The 5,783-nt window shown below is 39.6% G+C and overlaps 1 long non-coding RNA gene across 2 annotated transcripts; it reads right to left on the bottom strand.

Moving 5' to 3' along the window:
• Window positions 1-1,774: 1,774 nt before the first annotated feature.
• LOC143606813 (uncharacterized) lies at window positions 1,775-3,700 on the bottom strand. 2 transcript variants are annotated; one of them, XR_013148818.1, is made up of 5 exons: window positions 3,625-3,700; window positions 2,662-2,715; window positions 2,466-2,543; window positions 2,118-2,379; window positions 1,775-2,011 (listed from the first exon to the last, which is right to left on the bottom strand). It is a non-coding gene; the product is annotated as an uncharacterized LOC143606813 (long non-coding RNA). The 2 variants fall into 2 exon arrangements; XR_013148819.1 differs by having other exon boundaries at window positions 1,775-2,006.
• Window positions 3,701-5,783: the final 2,083 nt, after the last annotated feature.

Raw genomic sequence — 5,783 nt, 5'->3', positions numbered from 1 at the left:
TGTCGGCCGGAGGTAGTGTAGAGGGCGGGGTTGTGATGGTGGTGTGGTGGTGTGATGGGTGTTGGTGATGTGGTGTACGACGGTGGTGTGACTGTGGAGACGAACGGTGGAGGGACTGTGGTGGTTTGGTGATGGTGAGGCGGAAGGAGGTGTTGGTGAAGTGGAGACGGGGAGGTTTGGGATGGGTGTGGTGGAGACAGACAGACTGTGAGGGAGGTGGTGGTCTGCCGGAGGCGGGGAAGTGGGTGCGGTGGTCGGTGGAGGGACATGAGGGAGAGGAGTTTGGTGGTGAAGGAACCCGGTGGACTTTAGCGCGGCGCTAAAGTCCATGTGTGAGACCTTAGCGCCGCCTAAGGTCTACTTTTCTGATTTGAGACTTTAGTGTAGCTCTAAGGTCCCTTAGCGTCGCGCTAAGGGTGTCCGACACATGCTCTTCATTTTTCTTCTTTTATTTTGCATAGGAAAGCGTGCCAATCATCATGAGTCTTCTACATCTTTGTTCCAAGCCCGTAATTCATCCCGATAAGCGTCCTTAACGTCAAGTATCCTTAAACAAATAAACACGCTTGAAGTACCAAAGTTCACATAATATTTAAACTAAAAGTAAACAAATAATAACATAATATACATGACTTTTACCCGACCATCAGTATACTTTATTTGTTTGAGGATCTAGAAGATATTATGCGCTTTGTGTGGATGAGTACCCGACAAAGACACATGGTTTGGACTTGGCTTGAAGTTTATGGGAGGAGTATGGTCGTAACCAAGGATATGCTAAACAACCAAAACTTTTTAGTTCGTTGTAGTTTGGTAGTTTATGAAATAATTGAAGGAAGGGAGAATCATTTTTTAGAGTGGAAGTAGGCAAACGATTAATTAGAAAAGTAGCAGTAGTGATAACAAAAGGCCAATATTGAAGAGGCATTTTTGCATGAGAAAGAAGCGTTAGGCCGGTTTCGACGATGTGACGATGTCGACGTAACCATTATGTTCGAGTGTGTGGGGGGGTGGGGATGTAAGATGAGAAATACCACATGATGCGAGATGAGAGGCAAGTTTGATATATTCACCGCCATTATCCGAGAATAATTATTTGATTTTGCATTGGAAATAATTTTCGACAAGATTTTGAAAATGAATGAATGTACTAAGAGAATTGGATTTCTTTTTAAGAGGGAAAATCCATGTATATTTAGTATAGGGGTCAACATAAATTATGTAATATTTGTAACCATCATAAGAGATAGCCAGTGAACACCATACGTCAGAAAATAAAAGTTGAAGTGGTGCATTGGAAGTAATTGATGAGGTATGAAAAGGAAGCTTATGGCTTTTATTGATGCAACAAGAGTTACACGAATCATTAAAACGAATCATTAAAGTGGGAAATAGACGAATCGATTATGGCCAGCAATTGTGGAGGAGGATGTGGAGATAAGAGACATTGATGTGGGAAGAAGAAGGTCGCAAATGTATGGGATGAAGGCTGGCGGCTGTTGTGAGGGAATTAGGTTAACCTGGGAATGATACCATATGAAAGATATTGAACCAAAATGAATGTCTCGTTAAAGCAATTGGTGATATATACAAACTACAATAATAGACTAGCTATGATACAGGGATTTTGTACAACAATTAAGGAAACTACAACTAGAAAATATATGGTCAAATATAGAACAAAAACTTGAAATTCAAATATTTTATTCCTTTGGAGAGAAACCGGTTATTATATTAATACTAGTATTCGGACCCGCCGCGTTGCGGTATGGTCATAAAAACGTTACACATTTACTATTTGTGTGTGTGAAAGTTGAAAGTGCTATTTGCGTGCCAAAGTTGAAAGTTTGGTTCTCTTTTTTAGCACAAATTAAGATTCATAGATGCATAATGGTTGACCCGTTCTTTGAAGCTCCCCATCATGTCTCGCAAACCATTCTTATTCATGTCAGCTTTCTTTGCAGCTATATCCACATCCTCCCATGCTCCATCTCAGTTGCTCACTTCTATCCTTCAATGAAAAAAAAGACGCCATAAAATGTCAAAGTTTGATTTAAACTATGTCGAAAGTCAAAACACTTTTGACATAAACAAAAGTCAAAACACTAACTAATTACCTCACCATCTTCTCTTCTCTTTTTAGGCAATGCTACCACTAAACCTTCTTTTAGAGTACGGTTCAACCAAATTTCAAGCTTGTTTAAGAACTGATGAATCCTAAAACATCCTCAAAATACTGCCAACTGGTTTTAAAATCAGATTGAATTTTTATACTGCCCTTGGAGATGAAACTTCTAAAGGGGGCTTGAAAGAACGGGCCAACCGATCACCACCACCATATTCCAAAACCACCATCTAACATCCACCATCACCTAAAACCTGCCAACCAGTCTTTGTATTATTTTTGATGGAAACAGAACCCATAGTATTCAATCTACTATAACACTGGAAAAAAATTAACTTACTTCTGTAAGGGCTGAATAATACTGAAGACCCTATTTGACATTATCTAACCTTGCAAAGCTTACCAGTCTGACCATAATCTATCATTTAAACAAAATATTTAACTTTGTGAGATGCTACTTGAGCTGTGATTAGTTCAGAAACTTAGAGGTTAGGGAATTTAATTATAAACTATTACAGAAACAAAAACAAAATTACCTTTGCAAATGAAGTTACATGAAGCCTTTGTATAACAGGTACATGTCGTTGCATCTGTTAACAAATCAAATCAAATAATCATTAAGCATCACAATCCAGAGTATAAAAAAGGTAAGCTATTGTGAATCTTTTGTTAAGTAAAACTATTGTTGCAACTTGCAACTATTATCAGGTTTTACAACATGAATTAGTGCATATGTCAATAAATAAAAAGGCTGCAGAAAATTGCAATTCTGCCAAACTTCATACTGTCTGCAACATTTTGATTTTTTTGCATCTTTATGTAATTATGCCCAAATCCTCAGGTATTGCAAAAATATGACACTACATTATAAAATGACCAAACTGCACTATAACATGACCACACATGCATACACAATTATCTCTTTTATAATATGCAGCTTGGCCTAAATCACATGTGAGAACTAATCTTATATGATTTAAATATGATCATCAAAAGTTAAAAACTGTATACAAAAATTTTACATTTTACTGTTATTATTATCATGGAAAAAGTTTGTTGAGTCTTTTTCACACAAACCAATAACTCTTCTTTTATCCGACCCGTTATGACACGGCCACCTTAGAACCTAAACTCCTTCCCTTTATTTAACCCCATTTTATAAGACTGAAAGTCGAATAACATATAGCTCTTGACCAAACCAAAATTTGACCTACTAAAGATTTGAAATAACAAAAACATTTGACAAAAAAAAGAAGAAAAAAAAATCACCATAACCTAAATAGAGAAGAATGACTAAAAGATCATCTAGGTTATTAAAACCTTTATTATATAACCCAAATATAAAAAAGAACAAATCATTATGTAAATTGAATTGTTGAGGTGTCATGTAAAACACTCAAATTTAAAAAACCCATATTACAATTGGGTTCTAAACCTTTTCTATAAGCCAAACACAAAAAGGAACAAATCTTAATATAGCATATAAAGAAAGTATGTACCAGGAGCGTACAATGTCTTGTAGTCATGAAAATTGATACCATGGTTATGTCCGGTTGAAGCTTTAAAGACCATCTGCATAACCATAATAAAGATGAGAAGTTGAATTAGGGTTACGAACACTCCCCCCCCCACACACACACGCGCCAGAAACTGCCATAAACCATCACCACGAAAAAATCGGCCACCACCGTAAGCAACAACTATAACACCACACCACCGCCACCAAGAGTTCGGAAACTGAACCCGGCAACAATGACGATGGAAAGGAAGATGGAGCAACAATACGGTGGTGGCGAGACGCGGTGGTATAATATGGGGTTTTCTCTTGGAGAAGTCATGAAATCATGAAACAAAGAGAGAGTGACCGACAAAAGAAAAGGAGAGGTGGAAAGGCACTGGATACCTGTCAGCAAAGGAGACGCATAAACCTGTTAAACTAATGTATAATAACTGCTGCAAGATTTATAACACACAAAGCATAAAACACCTATCATGCATAACTTGCAACACAATAATGCACAAACCTGCCACAAATTATATAAGTATACAATTTCAAGTGAATTAAGCATCAATAGATTGGACATTCTGCAGTCAGGGTTGTATTCTATTCTCCTTAACATAGGCATTTATGGTTGTACAACTGGAAGCATAGATTGTACCAATTATTTAAACTTGCTTTAAATTGTTGTTCCTCCAGCATTATATATTATATATTTGGTTTATGTCATTAGATTATTACATGTGGTGGTGGTGATTCAGCTTTGCATATCAGTATCTTCCTTATTATCAGGTTTCATCTCCTAATTTTTTGTCATATCTCTCTCTCTCTCAGCCCAAATCGTTGATCTACAGCCACTACCATCGTCTTCAATGGCTGGTGATTTAGTTGGAGGATTCCGGCGAGACTAACAGTAAGTTTTCTCTATTTCAGCTGCCGATTTATGGCAGCGGTATATCGTGGTGGCAGAGATATGGCAGACCATGTTTGCGACCCCGCTTCTGACAGTTACCGCTCTGAAGAGGTAGGTCCCCGCAAATCCCAGTTGGACCCGCAAGACACACCTTGAAGAGGTACGTCTGCGCAAAGACTAACTGGTCCCGCAGGACCCACCATGCTCAGAGAGATGAAGACCTTATACGCAGTAAGCCAGCTGTTCCCACAGGAAAGCCTCCCTTGGTACAGTACCCTGCCTGTTCCCGCAGCTATGGGTACAAGCCAAGAAGGAAGTCTACCCGCACTAACGGAAAGGCTACACGCATAAGGAACTAACTCATACTTCAGCAATGTCACCTGAAGAAGGAATGAGCAAGGCGGGAATATTCCCGCCCAAAAGAGCCAGTCCGTACGCTTCTGGAAGATCTTTTGTACTATACCTGCCAAGGTATAGACAAAATAGACAAGATCTGATCAAAGCAGCCCATGAACCAATCACAGGGTGACAGCTCACCGACAATAGTACGAGGAGGAGCACGCTCTAGTACAAAATGTCACTATCAGCCGCTGCCTACCTACCAACTCCCATCGTGGCACGTACATAGCCCGTAGTTGGTGGAAAAGGAATATTATACAGCTGGTCGTACCTGCTTGAAAACCTACCTTCGGCTATAAATACTCCACCACCTTGGAACGGTATCATCATCTTATCTTATCTTCTTTCTAGCTATTTCTCTCAATATATACTTATATTCAGAGCAATCTAGTCTGATTCTCACGCCGGAGGGTGGTCACAAGGAGGAACCCCCCCTTCTCAGTGACGAGCTCACGGTGTCTGTTTTGCAGGTCAAGAAGAATAATCATCTTTGCCGGACCTAACCCTCGTGGGAAACATCTACTTAACCCTAAGATTATCCTTAATCTGCCGGGGTCATCTAGTGTTTCTTCATTGGCACCATCCGTGCATAAAAGCTAGAACTAATTCTTTTTCTCAGTTTTTTCAAAACCTCTGGAAAGATGGTTAAGGTTACTGATGCCAAGGCCAACTAGTGACCAAGAAACTCCGGTAACCACAACCCCAGCTACTGGGGGGAACACCGGCGAGTACACAATTTTTAAGAACACTACCCCGGTTACCCAAGCCGGGCCAAGTGCAGTAAACAATTCTCCCCTGGGATTCATTGATACCCAGTTGGAGAAACAAAAGACGAGGCTCCCCCGCCA

This window comes from Bidens hawaiensis, unplaced genomic scaffold (genome assembly GCF_021521415.1).
Source record: "Bidens hawaiensis isolate Kalapana, Puna unplaced genomic scaffold, B.hawaiensis_p1.1 tig00077348_1, whole genome shotgun sequence".
In the NCBI taxonomy this organism is placed as follows: Eukaryota; Viridiplantae; Streptophyta; class Magnoliopsida; order Asterales; family Asteraceae; genus Bidens; species Bidens hawaiensis.
The sequence above is the reverse complement of the archived record's forward strand: the minus strand, read 5'-3'. Positions and strand labels throughout refer to the sequence as shown.